Raw genomic sequence first — 21,577 nt, 5'->3', positions numbered from 1 at the left:
ATGATTATACTGTGTATTTGCTCTCTTCCAAGGAATGCTAGGACATCCCCATGCAGCAGAGAAAGAAAGTAAAGGACAAAGACTCCGAGTTAACCTTCCAGGCTCACACAGTCCAAGCCCAGCCTGTCCCCGTGCTATCCAAGTTTCCTTTAAGAGTCCTTCCTTTCTCTCCTTTCCCTCTCATATTTGCAGTGGGAAACGAGTCTGGCTTCCCCTGAGAACAGTCGGCAGGGGGCAGCAAAGCTCTCCCTCCAACAGGGAACTGTATTAACGTCAGCCAATCTGAAGAGCCGCCAGAGGAAGCAGACTCTGGATGGGGCACGAGTGTGCTGGTCTCAGAGAAACACTTGGAGGAGGGGACATACCTGGGCGCACCATAGGTGAGGCTAAGCCTGACAGCCAGAGGGATCCAGGCCTACCTTCAGGGATGTTTTAGAGATATATATGATCTATAAAAGGATATATGAGTACATAAAGGAGATATAGAATCTGTCATCTATCCATCACTTTACGACTCTGGAGAACTCCACTTAATACAGTTGGTGTCACCATAACTTTGGTGCTCTGTGTTCAGTGGAGGCCCAACTTCGTTCACATACGGTACCAAGGCAGGTGAAGCCAAACCCAGCTCATCAGTAGAAGCCAGGTTTGGGGCTGGAGAGGTAGCTCAGTGGTTAAGAGCGTGTACTGCTCTTTCAGAGGACCAACCGGAGTTCAGTTCTGGCACCCTCGTCAAGTAGCTCACGACCACTTGTAACCCCAGGTCCAGAGGGATCCTCTGTCCTCTACAGGTCCCACACTCAGGTACCTGCCCTCCCCCATACATATTATACATAACTGTATAATATGAAAAATAAAAAGAAGTGAAGAGTAGGTCTGTCATGGAGGGCGGGAGGCCAAAGCCCGCCCCCAGTGACAAACTTCTCCCAGCAGAGTTCCATTTCCTCAAGGTTCTATAACTTCCCCAAACAGCGCCCCCGATTGGGACCATGTGTTCAAACACATGAGCCCGTGGGGAACATTTTTCATTGGACTGACCACACCCACCCTGCCGGTCAGAGGGTGAATCTAGTCATTCTTGTCCGCCGGAAGCTTTCACGTGCTTACCAGCTGTGGGAACTTGCTGAGGGCTGGCTTCGAGTCACTTCCTGTTTCTGGGTACTATATCAGAAAGAGTACCACTGCACACTCAGGCTCATGGCTCTCCACACTCCTGCTCCCTTTCCTGTGCAAATGCGTTAGTCTCCTCGACAGTAGAAGCTAGGTAGGTGGCCCTGAAGTCACCTCTGCTACGGCCAAGACAGGCAGACCAGGAGCAGCTTCACCCAGCACAGCCAGCAGGTGATGATGACTGTGTGCCCAGCCTTGTGCCAAGAGACCGTCATTTCTATTTTAATTCTCCTGAGTCCCAGTATTGGTGGCTAACATCTCCCTGCCAGGAAAGCTGTTGTTTCTGGGGGTAAATGGCTGACTCTGGGCTTGGGACAGGAGACACAGTTAATGTGCCCCAGATACCTTGTACGGCAGAAAGCAGTGACAAGGTCAATCAAGGCATGTCCTGGATCACTAGAGCCAGAACAATGGAGAACAAAGTGCCGCAGGACTGCCGTCCAGAATATCAGAGAAGCAACCATAAGCCCAGGCCACAGTAGATGGCTGAGTTAATGAAAGGGAAAACGAGGCCACCTCCTGCATGGAGAAATGCCACATAAATGTCAACAGTGCCCTGCCCTTGAGGAGGGGACTTGACTCCCACCTTGGCCATGGCAACTTGCATCTAGATGAGCAAAAAGGAAGTACCACTCACCGAGACCATCTATCTCCACAGCATCAGTGAGGAATCAGGCTGATGGGGTGTCCTAGCGGGGTGACAGCGGGGTGATACTTTTGTTTCTCCACAGGAGCGCACAACCCCACCAGAAGGGACAGGCCAGACAAGTCCCACCAAGGGATGTCTTGTCCAACATGCCTCAGGCTCCAAAAGCAGTTTCTGCTGAGAGACTGTCACCTCCAAGAGGAGCCCCAGGAGACCTGGTGTCCTGAGCCAGAGGGGGTTGGTAGGGACAGGCTCTGGGTGCAGTGGAGACAGACGTTCACTCGTTGTCAGCATGGATATTGGTTCCTGAGCTCTGACAAGATGGCTTCCTTTTGGCCACAGCAGGAACACTGGGCCAAACGGGCATTTGGGACTTTCTGCCTGTTTTTTTTCTGCAGATATAGAAATAATAAACTAAACAAAACAAAAAAACAAGTTTGTTCCGTAAGTCAGCTGTGTGCTGAGACAGGAGAAAAGGTGGGGAGAGGAAAGGGTGTGGGAAGGGGGTCTGCTTGAGGTCAAGTCAAGAATCCCAGTGGAGTTAACCCCATTCATGGGAGGGCCACAAATGGGGGCAATGCTCCTTTTGCAGAAAGATTTCAAATGAGCATCATATAGATAGCAACGAGTGAGCCATACTCAAAGCTCGAGTGTGTACAACCAAGGATGACTTTTCTCCATTCCCAGTTGGAACCCTCAAAGTTTCTGGGACTCCCATAAGCGAGATTGGAATCTCCATTTACAGTCAAAGACACTTCTTAACTCCGGTGGGACACATGGCTTTATTTTATTGGGGGCAAACCTCTCCAAGACACTTCAGAAGTCACCCAATGAGCTCATTCACCAGAGAGAAGAGGGAGAAAAGGTCCCTGAGACGCAGCTGAGAAAGCCACTGAGACTGCGCACATGGCCGCTCTAATGTCGCTTAGATATGGCTCTCTCTTGAGAAGGCGACGCCTACATCGGGTGTGTGTCATCTTTTCCCAGAGAGTCCTTCTCTCTTCAGTGCTTATCATTAGAACAATTAAAGTCTCTCTTAATAACCCCCAGCCCTGCCTCACACTGGCTTGTCTGGAAATTCTTTTCTGGGGGAAGTCAAGAATCCTGGCACCATCTGAGTGGGAAGCTCTGTGAGACCACTGTGGGTGGGAACAAGGAGCTGTGTCTGCACCTGCACGCTGCCCAGGCTGGTCAGGTTGGTGCCGATGCTTAGGGGTTACTGCCATTCTGCAGGGTAGAGGTGGGACGTGAACGTGAACGCAGGCTAGGCTGAAAGGTACCCAGGTGGCCCTGGAGTCCCCTAACCACTCACCTGCTATCTCTCTAAGGCTCTGTTTCTGGTTCCCAGGTCCTCTCCCTGGCACTCTGATTTCTGGGGGACTAGATCCATTCCCACCATACCCCGTCTCCTGCCCATTTCTCCCGTGATGCTCCTTTTGCCTCCTCCATTCCCAGCCTTCTCTCCCCTCTGCCATTGTTCCTACTCAGTCCCTCTAGGTCACTCTCTCTGTCCCCTCTGGTTTTCTGGGCATTCTGGCTGCTCCCGGAGATGATTCTTGCTCAGGCTGAGAACTGTGGCGCCTCACCGGTGAGGACTCCTGCGTAGCCTTGACCTCTGCCCCAAAGGCACCAAAGCCTTGCAACCTCCCAGCAGCCTTCTCCCCTCCTGTCCACAGCCATGCTGTTGGTCTGGTCTTTGCTACAATCTTGAAGTCAGGTGTATTAACTGCGTATCAATGTTAGGATGTGTGTGTTTGGCTCTGTCCCAGCCCTGCCTGGCTCAGAACATAGGGACCGACCAGGGACAGGGATAGGAGAGGACTCCCAAGTGACTCATATAAAGGGGTGATCTCCTGGCATTTATATGGACTGACTGGGAGGAGCTTCCTGATAGTCCCAGAGTTACACTGCTCGCCTTCCTTTGGGCTGGCTCTTGAACTCTTATACCCTGCTCAACACTGATCACCTGAAATGGTGCCCACCTGAGGTGATGACGCAGGGACCTGCCCACTGAAGCTTCCATTCAGCTGGGTAGTGCAGTAAATGGATGCCTTTTCAGTACAGACCCACGCTCACCTCTCATCCAGTGGGCTGTCCCTACAGAACACACCAGTCTCACCACCATGGTCGAGGTGGCCTAGAGACCAGAGCCCTCCATGTATGGGAACCGGGGGGAGCTTGGGGTCAGCCTGGGAAGGCAATGCTGATGCAGTCAGACTTGAAGGCACAGCCAGGTTCCAGGGAGGGGCTGGCAAGCTCAGAGGGCAGCATTACTGGGAACAGGAGTCATGGCAACCTGTGAATGCTCCGGGGTTGTGCACCATGCCGAGATGATGATGAGGCATTAGGAGTTCAGGATCTCAGGGACCTGACTCTGGGGTGATTCCAGGCTGGGCCCACTTATAAGCTATCTGCACTGAGTCTCCTCCAGTGCTTTGAGGTTGAGAATATCAATCCCACCTCAGGAAAGAGGACACAGAGGCACTGAACGGTTTAGTGAGAGCCACATGCAGCTCTCGGGGGATGGAGCCATGTCAACAAACTGTGAGTTTGTCCTGAATAATGCGAACTCATGGAAGGCTATTTAGTAGGGGACAAATCATTGTGAGGCTAGCACTGGGCCACTGGAGTTGAGGGCACAGGGGAGACAAATTCCAGTCCCTCACCTATGAGGATAGATGGCCATGTTTCTCCAGCAGGTTGGAGTGAGGGATGGAGTGGGAGATGCCTCATGAACAGTGTGCAAGAGTCCATGTCCCTGGAAGGCAAAGAGGCCCCCTCCCCTACAGCATCCACTGGCACCCCTTCCCTCCTCTGCCAAGCTGCTCCCAGCACCTTGTTCCTGCAACATCCTGGACCATCACAGGAAACACTCCACTCTAAGAACAGAAACTTCCTTCTGCTCTGATGGGAGTCTGGAGCAGCCAATGCTAATTAAAAAGTTAATGTAATTAATATTGGCAGAGGAGCTGCTGATGAAGCCTTCAATATTTTCCTTCTATCGATGGCTTCATGTTTTATGACCCTTCAGAGTACCGCTAAACTGTCCAGAGGCATTTCTGAAACCTGGGCCACAGCCGGCCATTCCTGAGCCTGGCTTTCTTGAGCATATGGCTATGGGGAGCTGTAAGCACACCTGCATGACTTGGGAGATTGTCCCTGGGAGGGAGGGTCATGGCTTCCTGCCTCAGCTCCTCACCTTGGGAACTCTTTCTTGCCTCCTACCTTGTGAGGGAGAGCCTTGTTCTGCGGGCTGCACTCCCACATGGAGGCTGACAGAACAGGCAGTCTTCGCTGGTGTTCAAGGCTGTGTGATGAGGTCAGTCTTTGTTCCGTGGGTCTGTATTCCCTTCTGTTCACTGAGTGTGATAATGTCCACTTCTGTCAGCTATAGGAGGCCCAGCTGTGCAGAGAAATACCCCAAATATGTAACATCTCAAGTCAGATGGGCGCTCACTTCTTGTTGAGGAAACGTCCTGGCTGATGGCCGCATATTCTTGCTATTGTCACCTGGTGGCCACCTTGTCTGAGGGTGCTGCCACCACCTGCCCTTGGCTAGTGGAAGAGCAAGGGAGAGTGCAGAGGAGGTGAACCTTCTTTAAAGTCCAGGTCCAGCATGGGCACCCCCCCCCTTACCCAACACCTTCTGCAGCTGGAGCTGAGCCTTATGGCTGAAACTAACCACAAGGGAGGCTAGGAAATGCCTTCCAGTTCAATATTCGGGAAGGTGAGAAGAACATGGACCTTGGCAGGCAGCTCATGGCCTCTGCCACTACCCAGGGCTGGGGTGAAAAGGCAGTGAAAGAAATGGAATAAGTGATGCATAAACCCTTTGTGCCATGGTACATAAAGAGTGCTAAGAATGAATGGGAAGAGGAAGGGGTACTTTTTTATTTGATGGTTATATAGGTACATGGGTGAGTGGATAGATAAACGGATGGGTGGATTTGTAGAAGAATGGGTGGGTAGGTGGATGAAGAGATTACAGGTAGATGCATGAATGTGCAGATAGGAGGTTGAATGGTAGATGGTCTGATGGATGCATGGGCTTGTGGATTTACAGAGGATGGGTGAGCAGGTAGATACATGGGTGAGTGGAAGTGAGAAGGGATGTTTGGGTGTGGGGGGGTAGGTCGGTAGGAGGGGAATGATGGGTAAATGATGGGTGGGTAGATGATTGGATGGATGGTGAATGGGTAGGTGGGTGGTGAAAGGGTGCACAGTTGATTGGGTGGATGGTGAATGGGCGGGTGGATGTATAGGTACTGTGTATAGGATAGTTTTACGTCAACTTGACAACAGCTAGGGTCATTTGGGTGGTATCATCCCTGGGCTGATCATCCTGGTTGCCGTGTGAATAAAAACTGAGTGAACCATGAAGTGCAAACCTGTAAACAGCACTCATCCTCTGCCTATGTTTCTGCCTCCAGGTTCCTGCTCTGAGTTCATGCCCTGACTTCCTTCAGGGACGGACTATGATATGGAGGTGCCAGTGAAATGACCCGTTTCCTCCCCCAGGTGCCTTATCACAGAATAGGAACCCTGCTACAGACGACCAATGGGTGGGAGAATGACATAGGTTGGTGAATGGAAGTGAAGCCTGAAAGAGGACTCTGTGTCCAGACATCATGGTCTGAATCGGCTCCTGAAGCAGCAGCTGGTCCTAGGTAACTAGAGGACAGCCGAGACCCTATGGTGAAACCTGAGAGGGTGACCTGTCTCCTGGGACTGAGGGGTTATGGCTTGGCCTGTTCATAGTGCCCTGTCCACCATGAACATAGAGTGTCCTTTTGTGGCCATGGTCTTTCCATAGTCAAGTGTGCCTTCATGGCCATATCATGTCCCCATAGTCTTAGCATGTCCCCTTTTATTCTCCATCTAACAGCCCAGCGCTCCTCCTGCCACTCTGGTAGTGACTCTGGACTGGGCTACACTACTGTACCCACGATGGCCCAGGCAGAGAAAAGAGAGTATAGTTCCACCAGCCCCTGGTATCCCCCACTGTCCCCTTCTGCTCGCACTGGGCTCCTGTATGACACACTCATTCTGCATATGAGGAAACAGATGGCACATGGTTTATTCCCACTGTAGAGACAAGAAAATGGACTGGAGAGGCAAAGCAGTTCAGTCATGGCTTTCCTGGGAGTCTCTGGCTTAGTGGGCAGAACGTGGCCCTCCTTTTCACCTCTGAGGGGCCATAGCTGCCCCTGTGAGAGTGGGTGAGGCAAACTTGTGGGGATTAGAGGGGTTTAGTGACTTGCTCAGGGGTACACAGCGAGGAAGTGTGACTGCAGGTTGGGCTTTTGGCTCAATGCCCCTTATGGCCTCAAATGTCACTCTGTACTGCACAAGTATCCATGGGTCTCTCACAGCAGAAAAGGGGCGCCTTCAGCCTCCACACTTGGCAAGTGTGATTTGCTTACCTGTTGCAGGGCTGGTGCGGGCACAGCTTGCTCGATAATGGATTAATCAGAAAGGAGCCATCGATCCCTAGACGAGGCTTCATTACCCATTATAGAGCTGGCTGAAAGCGAGGCTCCCGTCATGAGAGCTGTGTTACCAGGGCCAGAGCAGCTCCCATCTCTCCCCCTCCTGTTCCTCCCTGGTCTCATGTAGATGCATCTCAGGTGCATCCAAGCAGGAAGGTCATGAGCCAAGGGCAGAGGGACCACTGGGCGTCCTGAAGCACAAGGAATCCAGAGATCAGTGTGGCCAGCTCTGTGGTCTGCAAGAATGGCTTCATTGCCAAGTGGGCAGTTTCCAAGGTCTGAACCGGAGTAGGTATTGGTGGCAACTGAACTGTGGTAGTCTAGGAAAACAGCAAGCTCCTCTTCCATGACTGCCAAGAGGCTACTGGTGATGATTGAGCAGGGGGTGTCTGTCAAGAAGATAAACTGCCTTGGCTGAGGTTGACAGGGAGGCAGGAGATGAGGGAGGGGACCCTGTGTGTTCAGGGAAAGGGACACGGCCCAGCCAGGATGGAGGAATGCGGAGAAGTGGGTGGGATCCAGAGATCCTCTGGAGGCTCAATCAGGAAACCCAGAAGGGTGCTGGGGATACTCCTCAGTGGATAAAAAGCTTGCTCAATCAAATGAGGCTCCAAACTCAGATCCCAGCACTCAAGTAAAAAGGCAGAAGTGGTGGTGTGTACCTGCAATCCAAGTGTTGGAGGAAGCAGAGGCAGGAGGGCCTCAGGCCAACACTAGTCAGCCAGTCTAGCCAAAACACTCCACATTCAGTGAGAAACATTGTCTCAAAAAATAAGGTGGCACCGTAGGAAAAGTTCAAGACTCAAGACCTAAGTCCAACCTCTGTAATCCACAAAAGAAGCTGGATGCAGTGGCCTGCATCCACAGTCCCAGCACTCTGGCAAGGAGAAGGGAGCCAGAGACAGGAGGATTGCTCGGAACCCCACGGGCCTGATAACCTGGTTGTAAGAAGCTTGGCAGAAACCACAAGAGAGACCTTACCTCAATAAGGTGGAAGGCAGGAACCAACTCCTGGAAGGTGTCCTCTAACCTCCACATGCACAGCATGGCATGTGTGTGTGTGCACAGGTGTGCATGCAAATTAAAAGTAAAAAGTTGAATAGTAGAAGTCACCTGATGAATACAATAGAGGAAGTCACATGACCCTTGGTCTCCATACATGTGTGAATGCTTATGAGCACACTTATACACACAAATGCACACACATGCCGATACCACATGCATACCCAGGAAGCCAAGAAGATGAGCTGGAGGAAGAAGAGAGAGAGGTAGCAGGGAAGGCCATATGCCTGATGGGGGTTCTCTCACTGGTGTTTCCCTCCTCAGGCTAGGTGACCACTCCAAGAACTCTTTAAGGCTTTTGCAGAACCTTACCTTGGGTCCCAGAGGGTGATGGTCACATAGAAGTACTTTAGACCAGGGTTTTGTCCCCAGGATGGTGGGGACAGTCACATGGTTTAAGACATTGTGTTTTCTGCTTAGAAAGCTTGCAGCTGTGAAGCAAGTGTGGGCTGAGGCAGGTGGAGGCAGGGAGGCCTGGCACAGGCTTTGGACCCTCTGGCCTCCCACTCCCAGTGAATCTGCTTCAAGTCTGGGCCTGCGCAGTTCCCGCTGTGATCTAATTGCTGCTGATGTCACTGAGACCCACCCTCATGGGGCACTGAGGCAGGTCATTCATTTATTAACCCTCTTGCAAAGCTTAGAGGTCTGGAGAGCTTGGTATTTAATTAGAGGAAGATTGATGCTGCCTTTTCAGGGCCAGCAACTGACCACCATGGCCTGAGATCAGATGACGTCACTGCGCATGCACGGCCCAGAGCTGGACTGAGTTGCTATGAGCTGTGGGCGAGGTATGCAGAGCACAGACAGCAGCCAGAACAGGGATGGCTCTAGAAAGAGCCCTCTTTGGATGTCTCTTCCAACGTGGACTGTCTTCATGTGACCAGTCAAGCCCGGGACCATGTCATAGTGGGGAGCTAAGGCCATGGAAGACAGGTCTTTTGGGGGTCCCACATGACTCCAGGCAAAGCTCTGCCTAGACTTAGGCCTCAGGCCCTCCCTGCTCTTTCCCTACCTGTGCCTCTTCATTCTCCTTGACCAGCTCCTGAAGCCTCAGTCCCCAAAACACCTAGATGGGTCCTACCTGCCAGGTAGGGGACAGATGGGAATGCTAGCTTCTGCCAGGAATTTGCTTGTACTCACTAACTGTTCAGTATGGCCCTTCTGGACACTGTTTTGGGAAGGGCCTGTGGAGTCCCTTAGTGATGAAGAGTTGTGGGCCTCCCTAAAGGATCTATCCATTTATCCATCGATATATCATTTATTTATGTAACCTATCATCTGATACCTACTATCTCTTCATCATCTACCCGCAAAATCCATTGTCTAGCCCAGCGTGATGGTGCACACCTTTAATTCCAGCACTCAGGAGGCAGAGGCAGGAGGATCTCTATGAGTTCTAGGCCAGTCTGATTTACAAAATGAGTTCCTGAACAGCCAGGGATACACACAGAAACCCTGTTTTGACAAACAAAAACCAAATCCATTGTCAACTTACATACCTATCAACCTGGCCATTAGCCATCTATAACCTGTTTCTCTGTCTGTCTGTCTGTCTGTCTGTCTGTCTGTCATCTACTCACTGTAGATAGGCAGACACATAGTCTTCTGCCACCATGACCTTGAGAAGTTCAGGGACTTGTATTGAGAGGGGACATCACACACAGATTGTTTCAGCGTGTGTAGATGGAGACCCTGAGGGCATGTCACTATGCCCCCTCCCCTCAGTGATGGACGGCTCATCTGAAGCCAGAACAAACGTCTAGGACTCAATCTTGTTTTGAATCACAGGGAACTCCGACCATCCAGACTCAAAGCCTCAGCTGCCTCTTCCCTTCTCAGAGCCTGGCCTGAACACACAGACTGGCCTCAGACACATCATCCCCATGGCTTCGAGGTGGCTTCCATGGCAGGTGTGTTAAAGCAGGTAAGATCAGGTTGAGTGGAAGGAGGGACAGTCTTTTCAGGGCCCTTCCTGCTTGTTCAGGTGAGCATTCCATCCAGTGGGCTTTGCTCCTTATGCCCCCAGCCACCTTGTCAGCAAGATGGAAGGGGTTTGGGGCCTGGGACTCCTTGGTTCCTGAAGGTCTCGCCTGTGCTGAGACCCCCCTGATGCTGGCAGAGAGCTGCATTCAGCCCTAAGAACAGCTCTGCCCATCCAGACACATGGTGGCTTATGGGGGGCAGGGAAGGCCCCAGGCCAGTCAGTCTGGTTGTGAAAGGAAATGTTCTCACAGGCAGATTTCCAGCAGCCACTGGCAGTTTAATATCCACCGCCCAGGCAAGGGGCCGTGGCTGATGCAGGCTGCAGAGGGCAGGCAGCGCCCACAGCAGAGAGGAAATGAAATGCCCGCCTTGCTCCCGAACAATGCCCCTAATCAGCTCCCGGATCAGGCTGAGTTCTGTTAGGCCACGGTTAGGCAAGGCCAGCAGGTGCACGTGAGGCCATGGGACCTGAGGGAGGGGGCTGCAACGCCAGACCTCCTCATGGCCTGCAAGGCTTCAGTTTCCTCTATGAATGGAAATGATCGTGTCAGGGAGAGCTGTGTCTGTCGTGTGCGTGTGTGACCGAGTGTGTCCACGTGATGTGTACTGGAGTCAGAGGAGCCTGGCCTCTGTCACTTGTTCCAACCCTGGGACTGTCTACAGCCCTTATCAAGGTTACTCCTACCTCACCCCTCCTGTTTGCTCTGATCCCAAGACTTTCTGAACCCCAGATGACCCATCTTTCCACCCTCCAGTTCCTCTGTGGGGCCTCTGATCTCTATTGCCCACCACCAGCAAAGTTCCTGGGACCCTTGACCTTAGCTGTACATCCGGTTATTTTGTCTCAACAGAAACTTGTCTCAAAACACTGCCCTTCAAGTGGAGCCCCTGTCTCACTGGCTGGTGTGGGATAGCTTCCATCCCCTTCTCCTGGAGTCTCCTTGGGTCTGTGTCAACCTCCAGACTCCCCTCCTCTATAGTCTTCCATCTAACTGCAGGCCCCACATGCTGAGTTCTGACACCAGTGATGATGGCAGAAGCCTGCTTCCAAATCTCCCTCCCCTGCCCTTTTCTCATTTCTCTCCAGTCTCTTCTACCCTTTTTTTTTTAAAAAAAAAAATCAGTGTATGGACCTCTATGTTTTATTTTCAAACCTCCACATGTCTATTGTGAAGGAAACTTCCATGGGATTATCTGCCTGTCTGTATGGGCCGTCTGCCTTTCCTAGGCACTCTCCTAGGCCTGTATCTTGATGGTGTCCTGAAGGCTGCTAGCTGCTGATGTTGGGGGGCAGGCTCAGTTGCAAAGTGTGTGCTTAGCCTGCTTGAGGCTTCTGGCTCATTCTGAGTACCACAGATAAGCCTGAGCCCCAAAGAAACAGCTTCAGTTTCTTCTCCAGCCCTTCGTGTCTCCCTCAGTCAGTACTGGTCAGGACCCCTCTCTGTAATTCCTCCATAACCACGGCACACTCCTGACCTGACCACCCTCAGCCTTGGTTGCACGATGGATGCTCTGTGCCCCAACCCATACCTGCAGCCACTTTTCCTCCCACTCAGACCTCTCAGTGTTGCCTTTCAGTTCTTGCTTGCTTTTATCTTTTTACATTTAATTTCATTGTTTTAAATTATATGTATTTGTGTACATGTGTGGGTATGTGCACGTGAGTGCAGGCATTCATGGAGACCAAAACAGGGCATTGGATCCTTGGAGTTGGAATTACAGAGGATCATGAACATTAGAATTAGATCAGCAGCAAGAGATCTAAGCTGCTGAGCCACCCCTCCAGCCCTCCCGCTGGCCTTCTGCTTCTCCCAGGTGCTTCCCTCCCACCAGACCTCTCACCTCGAAGGTGAGCTCTGGGCTTTGAGTTGAAGGGAATGGCCATCCTGCTCAACAACTCAAGCATCTGGAAGTCCCTGCCAGCTCCGGGATCCCTCTATACAAATGCTTAAAAGATTGAAGGTGGAGGTCATTGTTCATTCCCTAGAAGCTGAAGGAATTGAGTCACAGAACCGTGCTATCTCTTTCGATGCCTTTTATAGACAGAGGTTTTCTGTAGTCCCAGGGCAGCTTAGGCACAGCTAAACCCATCCCTACCTCCCGTATGCCTGGTTTGCGAGTGTAGGTGATGTGTGTGGGTCCTCTGCATTCAGCTCTGTTCAGTGAGCCAACGAGGACAGGCTCTCTGAAGGGCCATGCGGACTAATCAATCTGTATACCACGCGCTCAGATCCAGGGAAGGGGGAGCATTACCATTGCTCAACACTGCAACAGGGAGGCCTCAGGGTGGGAAACAGGGATCTCTAACTACACTGTCTACTACCCAGCCTGGAAAAGCAACGCTGTACTCTGCCTTTCCCAAACACCAGTCACAGACAACTCCCCGGCTCCCACGTTCGGCCTCTACGCTCAGCTACCTCTGTCAGGTCCCCATCTGTAGCATCTAAGGGAAGAGGTCTGATACCACATAGCAGGCCTGCTTATCTGGGTCACACCCCCATCAACAACTTACAGGAGCTAAGTGGCCCTTCAGCAGGGCAGATGTCTCAATGGGAATTCCTCCAGCTGAAGGACTGATGGTCACCAGGCAGATGTTGAGGCTAACTAGGCCATTGGGCAGGCAGGACTGTGGCCACTAGATGACATTTGCTGTGACTACCCTGCCAGCCTGAACCAAAATTTTCTATAAATTCATGAAAGACCACAGGGCAGCACACCCTTCTGACCCTGACCCTGTACACATGTTTGCAGAATCTAGGCCTCTTGTCTGGGCAGTGCAAAAACTGTCTACAGCAGAGCTGCGAGGTGGAGGGCGCAGGGTGCAGGCCCAGGGGTACAGGGTTGCAGGGACATAGGGTACAGGATGCAGAAGATGTGTAGCAGGGGTCCACAGAGCAGGTCGTATGTTACAGGGCACAGAGAGCATGGTGTGAGGTATGTGGTGCACAGTGTGGGGTGGAGGGTTCAGTGGGTGTGGGGTGCAGGATGCACAGTGCAGGAGTGCAGGGGTGAAGAACACACAGTGTGTTTGAGGGTGCAGTGGGTGTGGGGTGCAGTGTGCATAGTGCAGGGGTGCAGGAAACACAGCGTGGGGTGCAGGGTGCAGAGGCTCATTGCTGACAGCTCCATATCCCTCCCACCCTCCACCCCCACACATCCTCTTCCCTAGTGACAGTGCCTGGCACCCCGCCCCCTCCCCGCACACCGGGCTAGTAGCTGTGCACTTAGGGGAGTGACATCACCTCTCTGAACTCAGTTTCTTGTCTAAAAGCAGTGATTACAGAGTCTGGCTCTCAGGCTGTCAGATTGCCTGCGGTTGTAATTAGGTATTGATTCAGTAATTTGGGGAATTAATTCATTAAATCTGTACAGTCTCAATGTAGCTAAAATAGGGGGGCTTTTCATGCTTCCTGTGCTCATGTGACAGTGTAGAGTGGGCAGGAACCCCAGCATCTCACTGAAGGACCCACATCCTGTAAGCTCTAAGGGCCCCACTTCTACTCCTGGACCCCTGAGTGAAAGTCTGGTCTCTGTTCTAATCCCTCACCTTCAGAGCCTTCCATACTGTTTCCTATCCATCTCTTAGAGGGACTGGGCATCTGTCATCTCAACCTCTAGCCTGAGCAGCTGCCCAGAAGCCCTCCTGGTGCTGGTCCTCCCCTGAGCCTGCTGCGTGTGCAGCTTCTCATGTATCTGTGGGGCTCCTTCCACACCACAGGAGGAGCTCGGACTGAGTCTGATGAGCAAGGGCTTCTGAACTTTCAACATGGCCTGGACAAGGTCACGGAGTGGGAGGGAGAGGGAACATGACCTTGTACCCACAGGACTGGCAGCATTGGCCATTCCAACCCCATGAGATCCTAAGTAGGTGGATGGGGCACACAGCACTGGGTGAGTCACTCACTGGGGAGCAGAAGGGCAGAGGGAGGGTCCTGCTCAGCACACTCATTCAGAACCTAGCTTGGGGGTGTGGGTGGGAAGAGCAAGACAGAGAAAGAGACAGAAGAGGGAGAAAGATGAAGAGAGGACATAGACAAGGACAACAGAGGGACAGAAAGAACACATGGTGAAAAACAGAAGGGAAAGAAACACACAATAAAGAAAAAGACTCAGGTGGCAGAGCAAGAGACGAGCTTGGGTCCCTCAATGCCTCAGTTTCCCCTCTTTGAGGTCTGTAAATCCCTCATGTCCTGCTCCCTAGTGACTTGCCAAAAGCCTTCCTCATAGAAGGGCTTCTCACCTCCCAACAGCCCAGGAAATGTCTCCCACAGCACAGTCTACCTCCTTCAGAACACCACTGAGGTCCTGCCACAGCCTGCAGCTGTCATGGTCTATACCGTTTCCAATTCAAAAGCCTTCTCTCCTGTTGGCACTGTGGACCCCCAGACGGTGAATTTCCTGTGACCCCTTGCCTGCAAGCAAAACAACTTGTTCTTCTGTGCTTGCAGCTGCTCTGAACATGAGACAGGGAGTGACTTCTGGTGGGCTTGCAGCTGAGAGTTGGGGCATAGCCACTGGTCAAGGAGACCCTATATAAGCTGCCCTGGACCACAATAAAGGGGGCATTCTTGATTCAAGGTGGCATTCTTGGCATTCTTGTTTCAAGGATGACCCGTGTGTGTGTGTGTGTGTGTGTGTGTGTGTGTGTGTGTGTGTGTTTCAATCTCCAGCCCCTTGCCAGGCTAGCAAACCTTCCACCTTCCTTAGTGCAGGTAGTAAGCTACAGGCATAGTATCGTAGTACATGTAATACAGGTGCTACAGGACCGTAGTGCACGTAGTAGCACAGACACTAGACTCTATTTCACAGAGAGAAGATGGACACTGGCTAGGAAAGGCAGTGGGTCACCAGGAGGAAAACACAATTCAGCATGTGTTGGGGCCTGGAGATGGAGAAGAGAAGGGGCCCCAGGTTGTGTCTAGGTTTTCCACTTGAGTATCTGGGAGTGGCTGAACAGTTCTCTGAGGTGGTGAAGGGGAAGTGTGGCTGCTCCCTTAATCTGGGGACATATTGGGTGATTGGAATGTGGGGCTCACTGGAGTTGTTGGGAGACAGCTGGCTGGAGAATGTGTGTCTGGAGACATGGATCAGCGCAGAGAGCCTGCCAGGCAAGGGCACTGAGGCAGTTCTGTCTGGATTGGAAGCTAGCATAACAGACGCAAGACAGGACCCGACAACTGCTATGTGGGGGACAGGGGATTTGGAGACTAACTCTCAGAGACGATCCCAAGGCCTTTGCAGACATTTGACCTGGCTCTGGGAAAGACAGCTGAGGTTCAGGCTACCTCCCTTCTCTGGATGCAGAAGCCTTTCTGGGAAACCTCTTCCCTTCTTCCTACCTTACCCCTGTTCACGGTGGCTAGGATGAGTAGGTGCCAAGTGACATTTGCTATTTCTGTCCCCTACTTCACTGACTGTTGTGGAATGCTATTTATTTATTTATTTATTTATGCATTTATTTGGTTTTTCAAGACACGGTTTCTCTGTGTAGCTTTGGTGCCTGTCCTGGAACTAGCTCTTGTAGACCAGGCTGGCCTCGAACTCACAGAGATCTGCCTGCCTCTGCCTCCTGAGGGTTAGGATTTAAGGCATGCACTGCTACCACCCAGCATGGAATATTATTTTAAGATGTGTCATATTTGTTTATGCTGTGGAACATTTGTTTTAATGATGCAAAGATGTGTTACACTTTTTATGTTGCATTTGTTTAACTCTGTGAAGTTGTGTTATTTTGCCTGTCTAAAACCTGATTGGTCTAATAAAGAACTGACGAGCCAATAGAGAAGCAGGAAAAAGGATAGGTGGGACTGGCAGGCAGAGAGAATAAATAGGAGGTGAAATCTAGGAGGAGGATCAAGGAATGAAAAAAGAAGGATAGGAGGACTCCAGGGGCCGGTCATACAGCCACACAGCCAGACATGGAATCAGAAAGAAAGGTATATAAAATAGAGCAACGTAAAAGCTCAGAAGCAAAAGATAGATGGGATAATATAAGTTAGGAAAAGATGGTTAGAAACAAGCCAAGCTAAGGCCGGGAATTCATAAGTAAGAATGGGACTCGTGATTTATTGGGAGCTGGGTGGTGGCCCTCCCAAAAGAGCAAAGAACAAAGAGTAAAAGAATAAAGAGTCAAAAACAACTAGACTAGACAGCAGCCCTGGGCCCCCAACCAAACTTGCCACCATGCCTCTAAGTGCAGGGAGTCAGAGACACCCATAGGAGCCCTTCCACGGGGTTCTTAGAGCTCTCATAGCAGGACAGCCCAGCCAGGAGTCAGGGATTCTGAAGGCCAGGTTTCTGAAGATGAGGAAGCCACGTAGATGGGCCTTGGTACCTGGATTCTTCCAAGCTCAGTCCTATGACTCGGGATCTCTCTTGATTCACTGGGAAGTTTCAAATTCTCCCAATCTCACTCAAATCAGTTCCAATCGTTTCCTGAACTCAGTCTGCCCTTGGCTGGTCTGCTCTCAGGAAAGAGCTGCATATGTTCCCAAGGCTTCAGTTTCCCTGTCTCTAACAAGTGGTAGACATTTGCTGAGGGTCCTCTGCTCTGCCACAGGGAGCAGGTGTGGGAGAGAAGCAGGTAGGATGGGCTTCTCCTCCTAGCCAGCAGAGGCCCAGGCCTCCTGTAATTATCCCTGATTAAGATGCAAAGCTGGGGTGCAGCCTGTCTGGGAGGGCCTGCCTCTGGAACTGCAGAGGAACCACTTCACCCCGGCTTCCAACTCTGCACATGCTTCTATTTTGGTTTCTGTTTTATTTATTTATTTTTCCCATGAACTCAGCTCCAAGCCAGAAGCAGCACGGCTCTAAATGCATTGCATGACTGTCTCTAAGCAATAAAGGGCCAGGCTCTGAGCAGCCAGAGTAAGGTGTGCAGACTGGAGACGGGTCTGGATCTGCAGAGCCTGGGGAGAGGAGCCATGATACCCACAGAGGCAATGGTCCCTTCTTTTCCAGCTGTGGGAATGGAGACAGCATCTCCACAGGGCTGTCAGGACAGGAATGAGCCGGCCCAAAGCCTTCCACCTCCTGGCTTCTATCCTAGAGTCTGGGGTTCTGTGGCCAGATGTCTGACTCAAAGACAGTGCACCCATGTTTGCTTTGTTTGGGGGAATATGCAGAATTATGGAAAAGAAAATTGAAAAACTCACGTATGACTTATCTCTGGGACTTCCTTTGTGACGACTAGCTGGTGATGTTGGATTCTGCACACACTCAAGCCCAGAGGAGATCCATGTGAATCTGAACACAGAGACCAGTGGGCTGGAGGAACACGTGTGGTTCATAGCAGAGACTCCATGTTGGATGTCACCAAGTGGCGGCCTGTGACAGCTGTTGAGCCTCACCATTCCTGTTGTGGCTGGGGGAAGACAGGTATTCTGGATTCTTTGACTTCGAGTCTAGCTTTCAGTAGCTGAGCCATCTTTCCAGGCCGAAGACAGGCGTTCCTATGGAGATGCTCTGCCCACTCTGCTATACAGAATCAGGCTACTCTTCAAGGACTGTCTGACGTCAAGCAAGCCTGCTAGAGGGCAGGCATAGCCTAGACAAGATTTTCAGGGGGAAAAAAAGGGCCACAGGAGTGAGGACTCAGGCTGGTCCAGCCATGTCATGTCTGCCAGCAGGGGACTTGAAGGGCCACAGTGAGAACTCAGTGGTGGTTTGTTCCCGAGCTAGACTGGCCTACTTCATGCCCCTCCCTGGTGAAGCTCTCTCCCCTGCAGGGTCCTGTGGTTTCCAGCTGCCCAGATGGTCTAAGCTTGGGGCGATGTGGCCAGAGGCATCCCACACAGGGCTCAGAGCGGAGAGGAGTCAGCTAGTTCATCGTCACCATCCCCAGCAGAGCCCAGCTCCTCATCATCTCAAACCTGTAGCACAACGGAGGAACCAAGGACTGAATAATGGATGGCCACCCTCTACTTGTCACCTGCTGGCCAGGGGCCACCATCACCACAGCTGCCTCTGCACATTTCCAAAGTCAGTCTCCTGTGACGACGTCATCTGTGTCCCTAAGCACAGGACACTCTGCTACCCACTGCCTTGCTTGAGAAATTTAATTCAGTCCTCAGAGGACGCCCACACCTAAAAGAATTTACACTGGTGCTTGGCTGGTGTGATCGTCTCAGTGACTGTGTTCTTTTGAATTTGCTAGTGGGATCTGGAGCCTGGGACTGCCTGCCGTTTTGGGTGGTTAGAGGAGATGAAGGGTAGTCAGAGGCCAGGTAGGAAAACAAAGAGATGGGCCTCCCCCACACTTCCTGTTAGCAAGGCCTGGCTGTTGAAAAAGCAGAAAGAGCGTCTGTATTGGGCCACCAGGGTGGTAGGCTCTTCCGGGATCTCTGCCTCTATTCCGGGTCTGAGACATGCAGGTCCGTGTCAGCGCCACCCAACCTGTGGTGCTGCAGCCCGAGCTGATTAGTGATCTAATATTAGTCCTAGGTATACTTCTCCAGTTGTCCCAAATTATATCTGTACCTGTTCTCTAAAGAAGGACTTAATTGAAGATGGTGCATTGTGTGTAGCTGTCAGCTCTTCTCCTCTGCTCCTCCTGCTCCTCCCGCTCCTCCTGCTCCTCCTCTCCTCCCTCTTCTTTATCTTTCTGCCTTTCTTCCCTTCCTCTTTCCTCTTTGACTCAGTTTCACTTAGCTCCGCCTGACCTTGAACTTATACTCTGTAGCAGAGGATGACCTTGAATTTCTGACATTCCTGCCCCCACTTCCCAAGTACTGGGATTGGTTTATGTGGTGCTTGGGATCAAACCCAAGACCTCATGCGTGGTGCCAGACATTGTACCAATAGGCATACCCCTAGTCTCTTTTTGTCCTCTTTCACGAGAACGATGTCTCCCTTCTTGGTTACTATGACACCTACATGCTGTACATACATTTGAGCAGCATCATGGGTAAGCATCGTGGCTCTGCCTCCTCCCCAAGCCAACCAGTGGGATTGCAGAAGGGGTGCAGCCTGGACCCCAAAAGGCTGCTCTTAAGCTTCATAGCCAGTTGTCGCCTTTGTCTCCAGGGGGCACGGGGCAATGACACCGCTGCTCCTCTGCTCACAGCAGCCCAGGCTCAAACCACAAAGCAAGAAAGGAGTTCAGCCAACCAGCTTCTGAGGCCAGTGCGCTAGCTGCAGGAAGCACCTGAGTTGGAGGCTAATTGATGAGAGCTTATGACACGAAATCCCTGGGTGCTTGGGCTTCTCTCCCTAGCATCTCCTTTTTTGATAGAGAATGGAGATTGTATGTTCATCCGCTATAGAAGCAGTGAACTGAATCCCAGAGAGGGGACTGTCTGCTGAAGATCACTGACAGTGATGCCAGTGATGGAGTGGGTTAGGGGACCAGGGCAAAGGAGCTCAGGGCACAGGAAAGGGTGATGGCTACAGAGGGATGGCCTCAGAACCAACTCCTGCCAGATGCCTGACCTCAGGTCAGGGAGAGAACAAGGAAGCTAGGTCAACCTTAGGGGAGTTCCTGTATTGGGTGGTCAGGGAGACAAGGACACTTGGAGCCTGACTGCAATGCCATTCCTAAGAAACCGTAAAGAAAAACATACTCCAGACCACTGAAGGTGGGGCTGGAGGGGAGGCTAAGTGGTTAAGAGTGCTAGGCAGACACTGAGCAAGAGCAAGCAAAAAGATGGTCTGTGGGTATTATGCAATATCACACACACACACACACACAGAGAGAGAGAGAGAGAGAGAGAGAGAGAGAGAGAGAGAGTTTAATATCAGAGAAGAGAAAATTCAAGCCATAGGGAATGATACTAATGGTAGCAGGATGGGAAAACTCTATCTGCAGGCAGCTATAATAATAGCTCTAAACATGCAGGCAGGGGCCATGGATCCCTAAACGTGCACACAGCAGGCTAGGAGCCCTAAACACGAAGACAGTAGCACAAAATAACATCCCGTGGTGACTGTGTGGCAGTTTGCTCGGGGTCCCCAGGCATCCTGCTGATGCATCCTAACGCAGAGAAAGCCCCGTGTGCATTCTTTTATTTCAGGCTGAGATGAGCGACTGTCACAAGGCAAATGCTACCTGAGAAGTCACAAAGCATTTCTGCAATCAATTTTGGGTGATTTATCACTCCTGGGTTGTTTCTGCTGACTTTATTGTCAGTTGTTCCCAAGCGAAATTTCTGATAATGATTAAATTGGCATAATAAACGTATTATATGAAAAAGGAAGAGAAAGAAAGGTATGAGGATTCTTCCGTGAGAAACTGTTTGTCTCAAAGTGCTGGCCCAAGACCCAGGAGACTACAGCAGCCCGTAATGGGTTCCCGTGTGTCTAGACGGAGAAGGCACATTCACACCCAGCTCCCGGAGAAGCTTGGAGCAATGGAGAGGCAGAATAGGCAATGCAGAACTAAGCAGGAAGGGCTGGCAAGACAGCTCAGTGGGCAAAGCCACTTGCTGCTGAGCCTGCTGGCCGGAGTTTGAGTCCTGGAGCCTACGTGGAGGAGTGGAGAGAACTGACTGCTGGAAGTCGTCACAGGAAGTCATCCTCTGACCTCCACACGCATGCCTAAGGACTTCACGGTCGTCACGCCTGTGACCCAGAGCTCCTGAGGCTTGACAACGCTCTGACCTGTCTGGGGGCAGTGTGACTCTTGTCCCCAGAGCCCTGCTGCTAAGGGAGGAGAAGTCATGCAGAGCCAAGCCTTTGCATCATCGAGTCCTTGAAGTGAGGACTAGCCCCCACACCTGGTGATAAGGCCTGGTCACCACTGCACAACCTTTAAAACAGGCTGCCCATCAAGTCACACTGCCCCATGCAAGACAGGTGGCCCTGGGAGGCACGTGAAGCAATTTAGCAAGGCCATGGAGACCAGGCCCTTCTAGGCCACTGTTTGGTGATCTCCAGTATCCACGTGGCTTCCTGGAGCTCCATGACACACAGCCACTCAGGAGACAATGGCTTTTCCTGTGGGTCTTCAAGGAAAGACAGGTGGACCCTGCTCACACACCTCAGGCTGAGATTTTCCTCTCTCTACTTTCCTCAACCGCCATTCCTCAGAGCCACATGCAGCCAGTGCCCTGATGACTGCCCTTGCCATGTCCCTCACCTAACCAGAGCACGGTTCGGGACCAGAGAAACTGCAGCTGCCAAATGTGATTGGTGTCAAAATTCAGCCATCAAGATAGGCACGATAGTGCATGCCTGTCATCCCAGCACTCAGAAGGCTGAGGCAGGAGGATGGAGAGCTGCAGACCATCCT

The sequence above is a fragment of the Microtus oregoni genome, unplaced genomic scaffold (genome assembly GCF_018167655.1).
Source record: "Microtus oregoni isolate MIOR12 unplaced genomic scaffold, Mior012 000019F_ref0000042, whole genome shotgun sequence".
Classification (NCBI taxonomy): Eukaryota; Metazoa; Chordata; class Mammalia; order Rodentia; family Cricetidae; genus Microtus; species Microtus oregoni.
Note: the sequence above shows the minus strand (reverse complement) of the source record.